Source organism: Phyllobates terribilis, unplaced genomic scaffold (assembly GCF_046119375.1).
Source record: "Phyllobates terribilis strain yellow unplaced genomic scaffold, ASM4611937v1 Scaffold_4__5_contigs__length_816908805, whole genome shotgun sequence".
In the NCBI taxonomy this organism is placed as follows: Eukaryota; Metazoa; Chordata; class Amphibia; order Anura; family Dendrobatidae; genus Phyllobates; species Phyllobates terribilis.
The window spans coordinates 298,456,446-298,477,772 of record NW_027362764.1 but is presented as its reverse complement, the minus strand read 5'-3'; positions in this window follow the sequence as shown (position 1 = coordinate 298,477,772).

Here is a 21,327-nt window from a genome sequence, read left to right as displayed (position 1 = left end):
GATTTGCGCATGCACCGCCTCTGTCGCCATTTTACTTAAGTCCTGCACACAGGATGCCGGCTCCCACTACACAAATGCCGCCCACACAATGTAGGTGGCGGCGCTGAATTTTAAAATGGAGACAGGTCACTGAATAATCAGTGGCCAGTAGAAGAAGCAGAGGAGACTTGTGGGGGGGGCGAAGGAGGAGAAGAGAACCCTGCCCCCGCGTCCTACCCTAAAGCACACAAGATGTAATTTTCTGAAAACTTCATGAGGTGAATATTAAACAACCACTTCCTACACATCAAGTATCATACCAATCAGCATCACAGCGCCATTATAGCCATGCCTTTAGTTTATAGGGCTAAATCCTGCTGACAGATTTCCATTAAAGAGAAGATCTTAAAGGGAATCTGTCACCTTCTAGGAGATATCAGACCTCTGCTATGGGCATAAAGGCCATAGAAAAGTAAATCTATACATACCTGTATGGCCCATAGTAGAGGTTTGATTGCAGAGAAATGTGTTTTTATCAACTCGGTTTTGCACAGGCAGAACTGACTTCCCGGCGGCTGCGCAATAGATTCCTGCGGCGCAGTGCACAGATAGAGGGGCCGGGGGGAGATAAAGCACGCTTCATGTGAGCGGCGCTTTGTGCATGCCCGGGAAGTGAGGGAGACCAGTGCACGTCACAGGGCCCTGAGACGTGCAGGGGAAGGGGGGGAATATGGTAAATAACCACATAGGCCGGGATTACTAAGAAGGTAGGCGGGGATTTCTTGGCATCCAGGGCCTGTGCAAAACCGAGTTGATAAAAATACATTTCTCTGCAATCAAACCTCTACTATGGGCCATACAAGTATGTATAGATTTACTTTTCTATAACCTGTATGGCCATAGTAGAGGTCTGATAACTCCAAAGTGGTGACAGATTCCCTTTAAGAGGAAGCCAGGAGGCAGGAGAGCACTGTCCTTCAGACGACAAGATGAGACAACCTCTTTAGAGCACACAGACCTGAGCCCTTTCCAAAACCCCAGTATTGCACATGTCTTGTAATTTAAGGAAAATACTGACGTATTTATACATTGCATTTTTATCTCTTAATTTGTTTTTGCTGAAATCATATCTCAAATTTTAAAAATATAAAACATTATGCATTATTTTATTTGTTTGCTTTTAATTTTCTTATTACATTTTTATGTAATAATTGTATTACCCTAGCCCTATTCCTAACCGTATCTAATCCTATCCTTAACCCTATTCCTAATCTGGTCACTAACCCCTGCCCTAAACCTAGCCCTAACCATAAGCCTAATCCTGAACCCGTCCCTTGCCCTACTTGTAACATTAGTTCGGGTTAGAAAAAATGTAAAACTATAAAAGCAGTTCCAAGTAATGAATGAAGACCGTATTTACCAGCAAAGCGATTGCCCACCCAACACTGCTTAATCAGAGCGCACATTATTTGCATCAAGGGATGTGAACAAAACAAGCAAGATGAGTTTCTCATCCACTGCTGTAGTAAGCATAAGCAGTGTCTGAAATGACAAAACTAAACTAAGTATAATAATGTTTGTTTTGAGTGCTGCCTATGCAGAGCGCAGGAGTCTATGACAAACTCATTTTGACTCAAGTGTTATGCATAAGCAGTGCCATTGGCTGCTGCTTTCTACATAAGCAAAGCTGAAAATTACAAAGTTTAGTATAATGAAGTGATCTTTATCATATAAGTTGCTGCCTAAGCAGAGCACAACAGCCTATGGCAAACTCATCTCGAGTGCTTCACTCTACGTAGGCAGAGCCTGAGACAACAAAATATGAGTAGCTAATGAATGAACACTGGTTATATGCACTGCACATGATTAGAGCTGTCTTCAATAATTAGCTGCTCATTTTCTGTCATCTTGATCACAGCTTATACACAGCACTGTAGTCTAAATGAGTTTGTCATAAACTTCTACGCTCTGCATAGGCAGCAATCAAAGCAAACATTATTATACTTAGCTTTGTCGTTTCGGCTGCTGTTGCCGCTGTTTATGCTGAGTACAGCAGTGGATGAGAAACTCATCTCGCTTGCTTTGTTCGCAGCCACTTGATGCAAATACTGTACAGCTCTCAACTGTTTCTCAATAAGTGCAATGGTCAGGTATATAGTTGATTTTTGTGTGAATAAATAATACAGCATATTGTTAAAATGGGGCCTAAAATCCTAAAATTATCTGTGAGATAATACTGAAGTGATGGAAAATGGAAAAGATAAAGTCAATGGAATTTAAATGAACTAATTAAAAACAGTAAAACAGAAACAGATTTAATTTTATTACAGCTCTTATATCAAACTGATACATTCCAATACTTATACTGTAGCATATAACTTGGAATCTTATTGGTCAGTTACTGATCACATGACCAGTGTCATCCAGGTGCCTGAGTGCTCAGTTGACAGTTGAAGAAAGTGACAGTTGGAGTTGACTGGTGACGGTGAAGAAGCTGTCTGCGGATTGTGAGAAACCGCTAATATGGAGAAAAAGGAGATTGTAGGGAGGAAGAGAGTGAGGAAAAGAAGACACTTGGACTCATCGGCTGATGAGAAGTCTTCAATCAAAAAACCCAAAAGGAGGGGAAGAAAGAGGAAGAATCCAGACTCAGGAAGGAAGACGTCTCCCACCCCAGAGATGGACCGAGTGGATGAAGACGTCATTTCCCAGAGTAAAGGATTGAAGAACAGAGGACACTTGGACTCATCGGCTGATGAGAAGTCTTCAATCAAAACCCTCAAAAGGAGGCGAAGAAAGAGGAAGAATCCAGACTCAGGAAGGAAGACGTCTCCCATCCCAGAGATGGAGCGAGTTGATGAAGACGTCATTGCCCAGAGTAAAGGACCGAAGAACAGAAGGATCGACCTGGACTGTTCAGAGGAAGGAAACACACCAATCATTAAGACCAATGGTCAGAAGAAAGAAGACGTGGGAGGCTTAGGTAAGAAAAGAAATGTAACTAGTAATTTTAGGGAATGTTATAGTACATGTTTTTGTTGGCATATGCAACAGATTAGGACTTATTATAAGTGAAAGGAGGACTTTATACTAACCAGACAGCAGATGGCGATAGTGTGTAAAGTTATATGCTTGCTCTAATGTGGGGAGGGAAGCTCTCAATTGTTGGTTGTTTTTACTTCCTGTTTTTTTTTCCTGAATGTGTTATGTCAGCAGCACATGGACTGTGTGACACTGAATTGTATCTCATGTTTATCCAGTATGAAGTAAATACTGTTTACTCGAGATATCTTGCTGATTGAAGCTCTCGTAAGTACAGTGGTAACTGTAAGAAGATGCACTCTGCGACAGGTTATGGGCCCAGACACTACAGGCCCGCACTACAAGCCCAGGCAGCAGGATCCCAGTCTATAACCCCAGATAACGGAGCACACAGATAAGCTCTGTAAACAGAAGGAAATAAATCCAGATACAGAGTGACAGAGGAATTCATGATCCCAAGAGCTGGATATAATTACAGAGAATTCAACACAGGCAGGACATACAGGAACTATCAAGAAGAAAAAAACAGGAGAATATCTTCAGTACAACTCTCTAAACAAGTAAGACTATATAAAGATGATGAGTAACACAGAACTGAAATTCACAGTACCTAAACTGAATAGTGAAAATTATCAGTTATGGAAATTCAAAGTAGAGATGTTGTTATCTAAGGATGATTTATGGGAATTAATTGTTACAGAAAGACCAGATCAAGATAATCAGACATGGGATAAGAAGAATAGACAAGCGAGAGCAACCATTAGCTTATTAGTGGATGATGCTCAATTAATACACATAAGAAATGAAGAAACAGCGAAAGGAATGTGGGAAGCATTAAGAAAACTGTATGAAAGACCTAGCTTGAATCACAAGTTATTTTTATTAAGAAAGCTTTACAGTATGAGATTGAGTGCAAATAACGACATGCAGAAGCACATATTCTCAATGATGGAAGTGATATCACAGCTAAGATCTATTGGTGAAGACATTAAAGAAAGTCATGTAGCAGCTATATTATTGTGCAGTTTACCATATTCGTATACAGCCTTGATAAATGCCCTTGAGACAAGACCAGAAACTGACATTACATTTTGTGAAAACAAGACTAATAGATGAATATCAGAGAAGAAAAGAACAAAGATATGATTTTTCTACTGAAAAGGACAGTGAAAACGCTTTTAAAGCTACAGAATTTAAAAAACCCTATAATAAAGAGACAAGAGAATGCTTCAGATGTAAGAAAAAAGGTCATTTAAAGAAAGACTGTACCATATGGAAAGCAGAACAACAAAAATTACAACATAAAAAGCATGCACAGAAAGTAAAAAACACAATTTCCGATTCATGTGAGAATAATTGGAATGGCACATTTAAAGTAACAGACAAGAAATCATCACTTGGTTGGTTTATTGATTCAGAAGCAATGAGTCATATGACAAGTGACAAGAATTTCTTTACTGATCTTGATTTAGATAAGAAAGAAGCCATTTATCTTGCAGATGGAAGCAAAATAACCGCAGAAGATATCGGACAAGGTATGCTAAATTGTTCAAACAAGTCCGGACAAGATTCAAAGATACTTGTACAGGATGTGTTGTATGTTCCAAAATTGGAAGGCGGATTATTATCTGTGAAACATTTAACAGCAAAAGGACTTACAGTAAAATTCAAAGACAATGAGTGTGCAATTATTGCAGGAAACAAGGTGATAATCAAAATCAAGGAAGATGAACAATTATATCATTTTGACACACCAAAGGAGCAGATGAAGGTATGTACACATGATCACAAAAACTGTATTCACATGTGGCATAGACGTCTAGAACATAGACACCCTGACAGTATAAGGGAACTACAGAGAAAAGAATTGACAAAAGATTTAAAGATATCAGATTGCTCAATTACTGTAAGATTTGAATGTTGTATAAAATCCAAAGCCACAAGGATATCTATTCCAAAAGAAAGTGAGATGAAAAGCGAAAGACCACTTGATTTGGTGCATACTGACGTATGTGGACCCATGAAAGTGACTACATCAGGAGGCAATAGATACATGTTGACTTTTATAGACGACTACTCAAGATACACAGTCACATACTTAATTAAAAACAAAAGTGAAGTTTTTGATAAACTTGTAGACTATGTAACAAGAACAAGTAACAAATTTCAAAGGAAGCCAATTGTCATCAGAAGTGATAATGGAGGTGAATTTACAGGTCACAGAATAGAAGACTACTTAAGACAAAATGGAATAGAACACCAGAAAACTGTTCCATACACACCTGAACAAAATGGAGTAGCAGAAAGGAAAAACAGAAATCTAACAGAAATGATAAGATGTATGCTGACGGATTCCAAACTACCAGAGAAATATTGGGGTGAGGCAGCCATGACAGCTACATATCTACAGAACCGACTTTTTCCCAGAAAACTGACGAAAACTCCATATGAACTGTGGCAAGGTATGAAACCAAGTGTCAACCATTTAAAAGTTTTTGGATGTAAAGTTTTTATATTCATTCCAACAGAAAAACATTCCAAACTTCAAAACAGATCCATGGAAGGAATATTTGTTGGATATAGTGAAAATTGCAAAGGATATAGAATCCTAGATCCCAAAACAGACAGAGTTACGGTGAGTAACAGCGTGACATTCATTGAAGATTTAAATGAAGACATTATGATTTCAGTTGAAACAGAAAATGAGAAAAACAATAGTGACATAAGTGAAGAAATATCTGATGAGAAAGAAGTAGAACTTAATGAAGAACAAAATACTGAAAATGAAGAATCACAACTACAAACAGACACAGAACCAAGACGTTCAATGAGAGAGAACTAAGGAAAACCACCAAAACCTCTCTCATACATGACAAGCATAAGAAAAATCTATGAGCCTACCTCTTGGGAAGACATATCTCAACTTCCTGAAGAAGAAGCTAATAAATGGATAGAAGCAACAAAAACAGAAATTAAATCCATGCATGATTCAAATACATGGACACTAACAGATTTACCAGAAGGAAGAAAAGACATAGGATGTAAATGTATTTTTAAAGTAAAATACCAAACAGATGGCACAGCTGAAAGATACCGAGCAAGACTCGTAGCTAAAGGGTATTCTCAAAAATATGGAGAAGACTATGATGAGACATTTGCTCCAGTTCTCAAACACACTACAATAAGAACTTTACTTACAGTTGCAGCAATGAAACAAATGGAACTGAGACATCTGGATGTAAAGATAGCTTTTCTGAATGGAGATTTAACAGAAGACATTTACATGGAACAACCTCCAGGATTCAAAGATGAAAGAAATCCAAACAAAGTTTGCAAACTACAGAAAAGCATATATGGTTTAAAGCAAGCAGCTAAAGTGTGGAATGACAAAATCACGGAAGTACTTTCAAATGAAATATTTCAAAGAAGCAAAGCTGATCCATGCTTATACACAAAAAGGCTGATTAATAGATGGATTTATGTACTCATATATGTAGACGACATTTTGATTTGTTTTAAACAAGAAAGGGATAAAGAAAACATTCTAAAAATCCTGAAGCAACATTTCAAAATCAAAGACTTGGGAAATGTAATACAGTACCTAGGAATACAGGTAGAAAGAGAAGAAGACGGAAGTTTCCTACTGAATCACAATCACATGATTCAAGATATAACAGAAAAATTTGGATTAAAGGATGCAAAAACAGTAAAGTCTCCAATGGAAACTAATTATCTCAAAGAGATGAACAGTAAAAAACATATGCTGCCAAATAATGAAGAATACAGAACAGCAATAGGAAAACTACTGTATCTAGCGACCGTTACAAGACCAGACATAGCAGCAGCAGTAGGAATCCTGAGTAGAAAGGTATCAAAACCAAATAAAGCTGATTGGAATGCCATGAAGAGAGTAATGCATTATTTGAAAGGAACTAGCAATGTTAAGCTGAAATTACCCACAAGTGATAATTGCATTTTAGCAGGATATGTTGATGCAGATTGGGCTGGAGATCCAACTGACAGAAGATCTACCAGTGGACATATTTTTTTCCTCTCAGGTGGACCAATGAGTTGGACAAGCAAGAAACAGTCAATTGTGACACTGTCTTCAACAGAAGCAGAATATGTTGCCGCAGCTCATGCGAGTCAAGAAGTACTGTGGTTAAGACAATTGTTGACAGAATTAGGACAACCACAGTTGGAACCAACAAAACTGAAAGAGGACAATCAAGGATGTCTTGTTCTTGCTCAGATGGAAAGAGTCAGTCCAAGAACCAAGCATATTGATGTGAAATATCATTTCTTGAGAGATCATCAGGAACAAGGAGTCTTGAAGTTAGAGTATTGTCCTACTGAAGAAATGACAGCAGACATCTTCATGAAGGCGTTGAATGCTGATAAACACCAGAGACTAATAAAAAAGTTGGGTTTGATTGAATAAGTTCTTACTGTTGAGAAAGGGTGTTGGCATATGCAACAGATTAGGACTTATTATAAGTGAAAGGAGGACTTTATACTAACCAGACAGCAGATGGCGATAGTGTGTAAAGTTATATGCTTGCTGTAATGTGGGGAGGGAAGCTCTCAATTGTTGGTTGTTTTTACTTCCTGTTTTTTTTTTTTCCTGAATGTGTTATGTCAGCGGCACACGGACTGTGTGACACTGAATTGTATCTCATGTTTATCCAGTATGAAGTAAATACTGTTTACTCAAGATATCTTGCTGATTGAAGCTCTCGTAAGTACAGTGGTGACTGTAAGAAGATGCACTCTGCGCCAGTTTTATACCTCCACATGTAATCCAGGGATAAAATCAGCAAAATTATTTCAAATCTACTTTTATAATGAAAAATGACCAAAACCAGTTTTATATTAGAGCAGATGATTATAGGGGTTGTAGGCAGTTTACCAATATAAAGTGGTCAGAGTTATCTGTTCCCTAATCACGATGAAATGTTCTAATCATTGTATAATGTCCAGGTTCAGTTCTGCTGAGATTTACCACAACACATGGAAAATGCTGACATCTTTTTAAAGGGAATCTGTCAGCAGTTTTGTGTTTCCATATCTGAGAGTAGCATGATATAGGGGCAGAGGCCCTTATAGTAATGATGTACTACTCATTGGGCTACATGGTAACATTTTGATAAAATCACAGTTTTCTCTGCTACAGATTTACCACTTCTCTGAATGCTGAGCTCTGTATAACCCTGCTAACAACACTGATTGGCATCTTTCTGTGTACACTGCGCATAGGCAGAAAGCTCCCATTCAGTGGTGGGGGCAGGGTAATACAGAGCTCATGAATATGGATGACTACCTCGCATCAGTCCTCTAGTGATAATCTCCTGCTGATAAAACTGAAATTTTATCAAAAATACAGCAAGCATCCCAATAAGTGACACATTTATCTCTATATAATATATATCTATATTTCTCTATATATATTATATCTCAGATTAGGTGGCAAAACCTTGGTGACATAGCCCCTTGAAATGCTGCAGTGCCTCAAATAAAATAAAACACAAATCCCTCCTGAAATGGCGCCATTCCAGCGATGTTGGCGCCGAGTCTCCTGGTAAATATGAAGTGTTTTTACTTTATTTGGGGAACTGTAGCATTCCAGAAGGGATTGACCAGTAGACAAACCCTGAAATTACTTTATCAGCAGAAAATGGTCCAATAAGTTACCAAATTTCTGCAAATGTTAGGATGTTGCAATCTCCTTCTCTATTCCCTTCTTATCTCCTCTTCCCACAATCACATACAAGATTTCTCCCGTGTATCCCCAATTACTCTGGATCTCTCTACCCCAAGATATCAGACTCTCGCCTACTGTGGAAACCTCCAAAAGGAAGCTGAAGACCCACCTCTTCCGACAAGCCTACAAGCTGCAGTAACCCTCGCTTCACCATACAGCTGCACGACCAGCTCTATCCTTACCTACTGTATCCTCACCCATCCCTTGTAGATTGTGAGCCCCCGCGGGCAGGGTCCTCGCTCCTCCTGGACCAGTCGCTGAGTTGTATTGTTCATGATTATTGTCCTTGTCTTTACTATGTATACCTCTTCTCTAGTGTTGAGCGAGCATGCTCGACACTGCTTGGTACTCGCCCGAGCATCTCACTACTCGGGATGTTCGGTGAGCACCGAGCATTTCCGGGTTACTCGGGTGGGAGCTCGGGTCTCCGCCCTGCACGTTTGGCGCCCTTTACAAAACCAATGAACATGCAGGGATTGCCAGCCAGTCACTGTAATGCCGCAGCCATGTTGTTTGTGGGCATTACAGTGATTGGCTGGCCGCACAGCGTCACCTCGAGTATTTAAAACCGGGTGCCGCCATCTTGGTCACAGCTGTCCGGGATCAGACAGTGTAGGGTCAGTGCTGCTTAGTTAGGGAGAGATATATAGTGCGAAATAGGTAGTGTAGGGTCTCTAAAGCCTGCCAAATCAAACAAACAGCCCTTCTCAGGACTAATATCCATCCCAGATATCAGGCAGGCAGGCAGGCTGTATAGGAGACGCAGTGGTTATACCAACAGACAGTGCATTACAGTCCTGTGTGCTCCTGCTGGTCAAATTGCTAGACTTATCCCCTGGTCTCAGGGGCCAGGAAAAATCCTTTTTTTTTCATCTAAATCCTGTTTTTTTTCCTCAGTCAGACTGTACAAATCTGCATCTTATTAACCTTTTGGTATTCCCCCCCCCCCCCAAAAAAAAAAATTGAGTGTATCTGTGACTGTTCAGACACCAATATATCTGTTTAAAAGATTCTGGTGTAGGCCAGATAACTATAACTTTGGTTTTGCAGTTCCACGGTTCAAATCTCAGTATTATCCAGCTTTTGGCCTTTTTTCCGTAAAAAAAACAGTAATAGTGTCTCTCTGACTGTTCAGACACAAATATATCTGTTTAAAAGATTCTGGTGTAGGCCAAATAACTAGAACTTCGGTTTTGCAGTTCCACGGTTCAAATCTCAGTATTATCCAGCTTTTGGCCTTTTTTTCCGTAAAAAAAACAGTAATAGTGTCTCGCTGACTGTTCAGACACAAATATCTGTTTAATAGATTCTGGTGTAGGCCAGATAACTAGAAATTTGGTTTTGCAGTTCCATGGTTCAAATCTCAGTATTCTCCAGCTTTTGGCCTTTTTTCCATAAAAAACAGTAATAGTGTCTCCCTGACTGTTCAGACACAAATATATCTGTTTAAAAGATTCTGGTGTAGGCCAGATAACTAGAACTTTGGTTTTGCAGTTCCACAGTTCAAATATCAGTATTATCCAGCTTTTGGCCTTTTTTCCGTAAAAAAACCCAGTAATATTGTCTCCCTGACTGTTCAGACACAAATATATCTGTTTAAAAGATTCTGGTTTAGGCCAGAGAAATAGAACTGTGGTTTTCCTCTTCCACGGTTCTAATCTCCTTTTTATTACCCTTTTGCCATTGATAGTGCGAGTGTAAGCTATTTTACTTAATTTACAATGGGCAAGGCGTGTGGCAAGGGACGTGGAACTGGACTTTCTGGTGATGGTGCGTGTAGAGGATGGGGCCGTGGCCAAGGTGAAAATGTGGCACAACCAACAGCCACATCTTCTCGCTCCCACTTCTTGACCGAATTACTAGGGAAGCACACTACAACACCAGTATTGCGAACTGATCAGTGTGCAAAGGTTATTAATTGGATAGCAGATAATACTTCCAGTTACCTGGGCACCACCACCTCCGGTCTGTCTTCCACATGGTCAAGTTTTAGTAGCCGTGAGTCTCGACGGCATACTCCTCCTCACCCTGATGCTCCTTCCTCCCACCATGCTGAGTGTCGTCAGACAGCAACTGATCCCACAGTTTGACACTCTGAAGAGCTGTTCACTGGTCCATTTCCATATTTGTGCCCCTCGCCTGCTCCGCTTGAAGTGGTGGAAGAGGAGATCCCATGTAGCGATGCCCAAATATTTGAACAGCCACGGCCACAGGAAGGCGACGCTGGCAATTTGTCACAATAGGTGGATGATGACGAGACACAATTGCCACAAAGTGAGGAGGAGGATCGTGGTGTGCAAGTGGAAGAGGAGGAGGTGGTGGATGATCTAGTAACTGACCCAACGTGGCAGGAGGACACGCAGAGCGAGGCCAGCAGCACACAGGGGGAGGGAGGCAGAGTACCCCAACAGGCAGGAAGAAGCAGTGTGGTGGCCGCACACAGAAGGCGGGCAACAGTTCCCTGTAACACCAACACGAGGGACGTTACCAGTACAACCGGTAGGTCTTCCAGAGTCTGGAATTTTTTTAAAGACTCTGCTGATAACCCCAAAAAGACCATTTGTACCACCTGCCATGCCAGCATCAGCAGGGGTGACAAAACTACCAACCTGACCACCACCAGTATGATCAGGCACATGTCAGCAAAGCACCCGACTTTGTGGGGCGAACCCCAGGGTCTACGACCAGTGTCAGCGGGTGTCACCACTGCTTCTTCCGCTGTTGTGCATGTAAGAGAACCCCCTGTTGTGCATGAAAGGCAATCCCCTATCCATACTGCATGCAAAGATGCCCCCTCCTCTCAGACTTCACTTGTTATGGCAGTTTCTCAAGAAACAGCATCAACGTCCACGTCCCACTACAGCGTTCAATTATCTATTTCCCATACCTTTGAAAGAAAGCGCAAATTCACAGCCAACGCCCCACAGGCCACAGTCCTAAATTCACACATTTCACGACTGCTTGCATTGGAAATGCTGCCTTTTAGGCTGGTGGAGATGGAATCCTTCCGCAACCTTATGGCGGTGGCCGTCCCTCGGTACTCGGTCCCCAGCCAACACTATTTTGCCCGGTGTGCCATCCCCGCACTACACAAGCACGTGTCCCAAAACATCTGCCGTGCCCTCAACAACGCAGTTACTGGGAGAGTCCACCTGATAACGGACACGTGGACAAGTGCTTGTTGCCAGGGATTGTACATCTCCCTGACGGCACACTGGGTAAACATAGTGGAAGCCGGGATCCAGTCGGACCTTGGGATGGAACACATCCTCCCCACACCGAGGATTGCGGGCCCTATGTCTGTCAGAGTTGCCCCCACAGTGTACAGCTCCTGGAAATCATCCTCCTCCTCATGTTCAGCCTCCATCTCAGACATCACCACATCAGTTACAAGCTGGAAGCACTGCAGTACTGCCTCAGTCAAGCGGCAACAGGCTGTGCTGAAACTCATAAGCTTAGGTGATAAACCTCACACTGCTTGTGAGTTGTGGACAGCTGTGAAAGAGCAGGCAGATCTGTGGCTGAGACCGCTGAACCTACATCCAGACATGATCGTGTGTGACAATGGCCGTAACGTGGTGGCTGCTCTAAGGCAAGACGAGATCACACACGTACCATGCCTGGCTCATGTGCTTAACCTCGTGGTTCAGCGGTTTCTTAAATCGTACCCCGAGTTGCCAGATCTGCTCGTCAAAGTACGCCGCCTGTCAGCTCATTTTCGGAAGTCGGCTACAGCTTCCGCCGCCCTTGCTGTGTTGCAGCAGCGTTTGCAGCTTCCGCCACACCGACTGGTGTGTGATGTCCCCACATGTTGGAACTCTACCCTCCACATGTTGCAAAGGATTTGTGAGCAGAAGAGAGCAGTTGTGGAGTACCAGCTGCAACAAGGCCGTCGATATTCTGGTCAGACTCCACACATAAGACCTCAGGAGTGGACCTGGATGTCTGACATATGTACCATCCTGACAAACTTTGAGGAGTCCACCAAGATGGTAAGTGGCGATGACGCCATCATTAGCGTCAGCATCCATCTTGTCTGTCTTTTGCAACGCTCTCTGCAGAGAATTAAAGAGGAGGCATTGCAGCCAGAGTATGATGAGATGGATCAAGAAGCCGTAACGGTAGATTACACACAGCCCAGCCTCATCTCATCCCAACGTGCATTGGGGGACAATGAGGGAGAGGAGGAGGAGGAGGAAGAACAGGAGCTGGTATCATGCTCTGTAGACGGTAGTACCTGTACAACTGTCATACCGTCGGTTCAGCGTGGGTGGCCTGAGGAAAGGGGGGAAGAGGAGGAGAGCATGGTCAGTCGTCATCTTGGTGAGGACACGGAAGTCTTGCCCGTTACCAGTCTGGCACGCATGGCTGACTTTATGTTATGCTGCCTTAACCGTGACCCTCGCATTGTCAAAATGTTGGGTGACAGACATTACTGGTTGGTGACACATTTAGATACCCGCTACAAGGAGAACTTTCACTCTCTTATTCCTGAGGTGGAGAGGTCTACAAAAATGTGGCAGTACCAGAAGTCCCTTGCTGCAGAACTGTCAAAAAAATTCCCATCTGAACACTCTAGCGGCAGAGGTCACAGTTCATTGACAAACCAAGGCGTACAGGCGAGAGAGACGCAACTCCAATCCAGCAGAGGCAGCGGAACACTCTCAACATTCTGGGACAGTTTTCTGAGACCCGCCCAGCTTACAGGCCCTGAGGCGCGGGGTACTCTCACAAGGAGTGGAAAGTTTCAAAAGATGGCGAGGGAGTACCTTGCCGACCGTACCAGCGTCCTCCGTGATTCCTCTGTGCTTTTTAATTATTGGGTATCCAAGCTGGATACTTGGAATGAACTCTCTCTGTATGCCTTGGAGGTCCTGGCCTGCCCTGCCGCTAGTGTATTATCGGAGCTTGTTTTTAGTGCCGCTGGGGGAATTATAACTGATAAGCGCACTCGCCTGTCAACTGACAATGCTGACAAGCTGGCCCTTATAAAAATGAACAAGGGCTGGATTGGGCCAGACTTCTCATCACCACCAAATGACAGCAGAGTAACAAAGTCAAATCCACTGTGTTTTTTCGGGAGGTGTATTCCCATGCACCGCTTCACACCCACACATGGGTATACGCTTCCTCATTTCAGCTGTATTTTGCTCTTCTTCTTATCCTCAGCCTCCACCAACACTATACCACCAAGGTGACCGTGGTCCATGTTGCCAGCATTGCAAGTTCCTCCGTCCTAATTTTGGCAGCTTTTGCTTGGAAGGCATAGGCAAAGACTATGGGAGACCCACTCCCCAATAATGGGAATAATGTTTTTAATATGCTGTACTGCATGGCTCTTGTTTGCCAGCATTGCAAGTTCCTCCATCCTAATTTTTGTCAGCTTTTGCTTGGAAGGCATAGGCAAAGACTAGGGGAGACCCACTCCCCAATAATGGGAATAATGTTTTTAATATGCTGTACTGCATGGCTCTTGTTTGCCAGCATTGCAAGTTCCTCCATCCTAATTTTTGGCAGCTTTTGCTTGGAAGGCATAGGCAAAGACTATGGGAGACCCACTCCCCAATAATGGGAATAATGTTTTTAGTATGCTGTACTGCATGGCTCTTGTTTGCCAGCATTGCAAGTTCCTCCGTCCTAATTTTTGGCAGCTTTTGCTTGGAAGGCATAGGCAAAGACTATGGGAGACCCACTCCCCAATAATGGGAATAATGTTTTTAAGATGCTGTACTGCATGGCTGTTGTAAGGGGCATGAAAACCGTCTTGTTAAACCACTCTGAACTCCACAGCTCTTCCAAGGGGCATTAAAACCATCTTGTTATGCTACTGTGACCTCCATGTCTCTTCCAAGGGGCATTCAAACTGTCTTGTTAAGCTAAGGTGACCTCCACCACCCTTCCAAGGGGCATTAAAACCATCTTGTTAAACCACTCTGAACTCCACAGCTCTTCCAAGGGGCATTAGAACTGTCTTGTTAAGCTACTGTGACCTCCACATCTCTTCCAAGGGGCATTAAAACCATCTTGTTAAGCTACTGTGACCTCCACCACTCTTCCAAGGGGCATTAACACCATCTTGTTAAGCTACTGTGACCTCCACCACTCTTCCAAGTGGCATTGATATTGTCTTTTTATTCCACTGCGACCTCCACCACTCTTCCAAGGGGCATTAAAGCTGTCTTGTTAAGCTATTGTGACCTCCACGTCTCTTCCAAGGGGCATTAAAACAGTCTTGTTAAACCACTCTGAACTCCACAGCTCTTCCAAGGGGCATTGAAATGTTGTTTTTAATTACCTCTATCCTCCACGACTCTTCCAACGGGCATTGCATTTCCTCCTAATTTTAGTCAGCTTTTGCTTTTCAATGCATAGACGAACACTAAGGGAGACCCACTCCCCAATAATGGGTAGAAGGATTTTAGTACGCTGTAATCCACATCTGATTCAAGGGGCACTGCAGTTCCTCATAATTTTTGGAAAGCCTTCCATTCACTGCTTAGGCCAACAGTGTACAGGAGACCCAGTTGCTATAAATGGAAAAAACGGTTTAGTTAAGGCCCTCTGACCTCCATGTCACTGCCATGGGGCATTGGAGTGCCTCAAAATTTTTGGTAGGCATTGCACTCACTGTGTGCCCTATAACTGTGTAGCCGAACCGCTCCTTTTGGTACAGAAATATATCCTACAAGACATGTGTGGTTGACTGGCCTGATATTGATGTGAATGGTCCCTGTTCCTCCTGCTCTTTCTCCTTTGCCACCACCTCATCCATCATTCATCACCTGAAGCTTTGTTTTAACGGGAGTTATAGAACTGGGATAGTAGCAGGAAAACATCCAGCAATCCTCAGAGGAGGTAGGATATGCACCAAAACGCTGACCACCTCACGCCTAGCCGCTACTACATACATGCGCTTGCATTCCAAGGAACAGTAAGCTAAGGAGATGGATGGCCCCATGATCATGAATAATTTACTCGTTGCATAGGAGGCCGACCACTGCTGCTGTCTACCCTCTGAACTTTGTGTTGAAGCCTGATAGAGGATTGCGGGTCCAGGGTCAATGTCAGGAGGATGTGTTGCATCCCAGTGTCCAATTGTGTCTCGGCTTCCACAATATTAACCCAGTGTGAAGGCGTCAGTCAGATGGACCATCCCTGGCCACAATCACTTGTCCACGTGTTTGTGGTTAGGCTGTCCTTCAAATAGGGGTGGCTGGGGACCGTTTATGGACACCCGGCCGCCCCCAGGCGGCTAGGGACCGTGTGTGGGCACCCGGCCGCGGGGCGGCTGGGGACCGAGTATGGACACCCGGCCGCCTCCTAGCATCATCATCATGCTCCTCACCTTGACACTCTCAATTCCCCTGATGGAGAAGCCGGTCCCACCGGAGGAGTCTGGTTGTCTGGTGGGCTCGGCCAATGCTGCCCTAAAGCAGGCCAGGCTAAGAAAAGTGTGGAGAAGGTTACTGGGACAAATAGGGGCGGCTGGGGACCGAATATGGACACCCGGCCACCCCCTGGCGGCTGGGGACCGAGCGTGGACACCCGGCCGCTGGGCGGCTGGGGACTGAGTATGGATACCAGGCCACCGACACAGCCATGATGTGGTGGCCAGATTCTGCCTCCACATGCCTAAAAGGCCCAATTTCAAGTGCAAGCAAGCAAGCAGTATGGTATTGCAGCCCGGGGGTGGGTGGGTGGCTGCATACTTGTGCTTGCATTGCAAGAAATGGGTGAGGTACAATTGAACACTGCCCTGGGACAAGGACTTGCACGGGGGTAGTTGCAAGTCTGCATCTTTTGATGCAGCAAGGATGACTTCTGATGGGCACATTTTTAGGCAGTGACCTGGGTGTCAGAGATGCTTCCAGGGGTCTTCCCCATGCTGTTCCCATGTCTTTTCAGCACTGTATGCATATGTCACACAGCACATGGCCAGACAAGGTTGTAAAATGTTAAAATGACATTTCCCGGTGAATGCATTTGTCACGGTTGAAAGCAATACAAAGTGCAAAAACGCATAAAAAAATGCTACTTGTGAACATAGCCCAAGGTGTGGAGGAGTATTTTTGTTTTTGGTTATTTATTTTACCTTATACACAAGTCTTTACCCTGGAAAGGAAGTTTCTTAACATATTTCGCAGGAAAACCGTTTCAGTTTCGTTTTTGAACGTTTTATTGTGAGCCCGTAAAAGTGGCTTAATACCTCTGACCACGTTGTTGACAGCAGTGACGTGGGGGTCAGAAATGCTTCCTGGGGCGATCCCCATGCTGTCCCCATGTCATTTGAACACTGTGGCACTTTTTAGGCTTTCTACAGACTGCCGGGGGTGCCGCCGCAAAAATGCTCGGATCTCCCATAGACTAACATTGGGCTTGTTGCTTGGGTCGAGCACCCGAGTATCACGGTAAGCTCGCCCCGAGCTTCGAGAACCCGAGCATTTTAGTGCTCGCTCAACACTACTTTTCTCACATGTAAAGCGCCATAGAATAAATGGCGCTATAATACTAATCCCAGTGATACTTGTAAAGGATTGTCCGTCTCTTAGGAGGTTTATTTTATGAGCATTGCAGTTGCTTCTCAGCACCGTACGCCGTACATTTAGAAATTCTTGTGTCTGCCTTGTGTACCTGCTGTAGTGGATACGCCATGTCTGCATTATCCGCCATATTGAGGTCTTCTCCTATATGGTTCCTGTAATGCAGACCATATCACCCATAATGCTAGATTCTCATCATTTGTTCTTGGTCCCATCTCCTGACAGCAGTGGTAGATCAGTGACATAGAGCTGCTGTCCCTGATGTATAATGTGGAGTCTCACAGCTTCATTTATCAAAACTGTTCAGCACATTGTCTTTGTTGTCCATAGCAACCAACCAGAGCTCAGCTTTCATTTCTCAAACTGCTTTGGTAAAATGAAAGCTGATCTCTGATTGGTTGTTATAGGCAAAGTAGACACTCCTACTGTAAGGCTGTGTGCACACTTGGCATTTTTTCAGTGCAGATTTGTCTCAAAACCTGTAGCGTTTCCTGGTGCCAGCAAATGAATGAGAATCCTGAAGTCTCATGCACATGTTGCTTATTTGTGGCTTGCAGATTTGGTGCACATTTAACCCCTTCATGCCGCTGCCAATTTCTGTGTTTGCATTTACGGTTTTCCTTTCTTCTTCCCAGAGACATAACTTTCATTTTTCTGATCACATAGACATATATGAGCTTGTTTTATGCGGGATGAGTTGCACTTTTGAATGACTCCATACAATTTACCACTTGTTTACTGCAAAATGCGAAAAAAAATCCAAGTGCTGTGAAATTGTGGAAAAAAACTCAATTCTGACATTGTTTTTTTGGGAATTGTTTTTACAGTGTACATTTTACGGTAAAAATGACCTTGCAATATTATTCTCCTCATCAATACGATTATGGCAATTCCCAAAGTGTCCAGTTTCTTGTTATGTTAGTGGTGAAAAAAAATCAGAAGTTTGCCCCCAAAAATTGTGTCGTCATTTTCCGAGACCCGTAATATTTTTATATAAAGCGGCATCGCTATATATAGCAGAAATCACGGTCTCCTTTGAAGCCCGGTTGTAACAGGGTGTCAAAGGAGCTCCATAATGACAGGTATGGGGGTCATCAGCTGACCCCCCGCTGTCATGACATCCCATCAGCGACCTGTGATCATGCATGGACGCGCCGATGGATGGATAGAATGACGCGCACGCATGACGCTGCTTGTTAAAATGCCACTGTTAGAGATTGACAATGGCATTTAACAGGTTAACAATCGCAGGCGGAGCACCGCTCCAAATGTGATTTTTAGGCCACGGCCTCAATATCAGTATTCGGACAGTATTTTTTCTCATGAGTGGGAGCCAAAAGCAGGAGTGGGTGATAAATGCATAATTGGTGACTTGTTTCTATCATACCTTTTCTCTGATTGTTCCTCACCTGGTTTTGGCTCCCACTGACCAAAAAAAAAATACTGACCAAATATTGATAGTGGGGCCGTGGTCTTAGCGGCAGGTCCTGGCTGTAATACACAGCCATCACCTGCTGGGTATAGGGTATATCACCTCATTCAGCGTCTGCCCTGCATTCCCTAAATCCTTATATAACCCCGACTCCACTTGCATACACCTGAAAAAACCTTTTTAAAGTCTTCCACGCTGTATCCGAATCTTCACAGTCCGGTTCGAGGGGCGTTGCTTCACGCCTTTCCATCCCTCCCGCTGGCTGCTGCTTGCCATCCTCCTGCTTTGATTCACATGGGTGAACACCTCCTTTGTCTTCCAAATAGCCAGGTGAAATCCCACGCTTGCGCAGAGAAATCACCGGGTTGCGCCTGCGCACTATGCTCTGCCCTACTGTGGAATAAATCCAAATTTATGCCAAACCAAGTCTGCACCAAACAAGGTGTTAATGAGTCTATAATTTGGGCAACATAGCAATAAATACCATGGCCATATATCAAAATAATACCAAAAACACAAAGCCAATCAAGTAGTTTATAAATCAATTTTATTAAACATATTTCAATAAATTAAGGGAGAAAAAGGAGAAGCTAGAGAGCAACTCTATATGCGTCAGAAACAACAGGTGCAGATGGGATATACAATATATAAAAATAAGAACAATTCCTTTATATTGAGCAAATTACAATAGGGGTTTAAATTAATATACTGTATATATACTGTGGTCAGCCCCCACTTATATGCCAATTGTATCACAACAAATGAGCCATGCAGTGTTTACCAGTAGCCATCTCCTCCTGCTGTGCTGACGCCAGGTCCCTCACTGTCCTGCTTTGACTCACACGGGTGACACCTCCTTCGCCTTCCAAATAGCTGGGTGAAATCCCACGCTTGCGCAGAGAAATCATCGGGTCGCGCCTGCGCACTATGCTCTGCCCTACTGTGGGCAGAGCCAAAAACATCAGTACGCAAGCACTGGAGCACGTCTTTCCGGCTCACATACTGCTGTGCGCATGCATTGCTGCCTGCATAGGGCGAGAGAAACATAAAAAGTAACCAGCTCACCCTCCTGTGGCTTCAATCTGACGCGGGATTCGTAATTAGCGCTGCATCAAGCGCTCTGGCATATGCTGAAGGAAGAGAAATTGATCCAGCTCCCAGGGCGCCACGTAATGGTAAAAAAGAATAATTTAATTATTTCAGCTTCATGTTAAAAATCTGGAAAAATCCTGGTACATATATACAAGTATGTAGAACTATAGTCCGATTGGAAAAAGTGGGGGACAAGGGGATATAAGATGAATACTACCAGACGCGTTTCGAACGTCAAACACGTTCTTAAACTTGGTATGAATGCGTATTCAGCAAACAGGAAGGTGCCGTAAGTGCTGGCATTAATTAGTAACAAGCGCTGCAGGTGAAAGGTTGCATTTTCAAGGCATTGTCCTATAACAGTGATGGCAAACCTTTTAGAGACCGAGTGCCCAAACTGCAATATAAAACCCACTTATTTATCCCCAAGTGCCAACATGGCAAATTAACCTAAATATTGAGGTTTTACTGATACAAACAACTGATACAAAGAGCAGGCGAGGGCAGCATAGAGCAGCCACAGGAAGGAGCAGGGGTATGAGACTGCAGAAATAAAGAATGTGCTCACCCCCATATTGGTATTTATGCTGGCCCTCCCCTCAATCCTGGTATATACAGTGGTGGCCAAAAGTATTGGCACCCCTGCAATTCTGTCAGATAATACTCAGTTTCTTCCTGAAAATGATTGCAATCACAAATTCTTTGGTCTTATTATCTTCATTTAATTTGCTTGCAAGGAGAAAACACAAAAGAGAATGAAGCAAAAATCAAATCATTGATCAATTCACACAAAACTCCAAAAAAGGGCCGGACAAAAGTATTGGCACCCTCAGCCTAATACTTGGTTGCACAACCTTTAGCCAAAATAACTGCGAACAACCGCTTCCGGTAACCATCAATGAGTTTCTTACAATGGTCTGCTGGAATTGTAGACCATTGTAGGCCCCTGGCCTCTGATTGGCCGGCAGCCACTGGCCTCTGATTGGCTGGCAGCGTGTATTGCAGCGCACAGGCCTGGCAAGTTCGTGCGCTGCAATACACTTCAGCTAGATGTGCCGGCTACAGGAGAGGACGCTGCGCGGGAGAAGAAGGAAGGTGAGTAGGAGTGTTTATTATGTTTTTTTTTTAATATGCGATGCACAGTGGCGCCAGCAGGTTGGGAGGGAGAGGGAGCATGTATGCATGGACTGGGGGAGGGCAGCATATATACATGGACTGAGGGGGGGGGGGGGCGGCCCATGCTGGCCTCTGATTGGCCGGCCGCCGCTGGCCTCTGATTGGCCGGCCCACGTCATGCTGGCCTCTGATTGGCCGGCGTCATGCTGGCCTCTGATTGGCCGGTCGCCGCTGGCCTCTGATTGGCCGGCCGCCGTCATGCTGGCTTCTGATTGGCCGGCCGCCCCTGGCCTCTGATTGGCCGGCAGCATGTATTGCAGCACACGGGCCTGGCAAGTTTGTGCGCTACAATACACTTCAGCTAG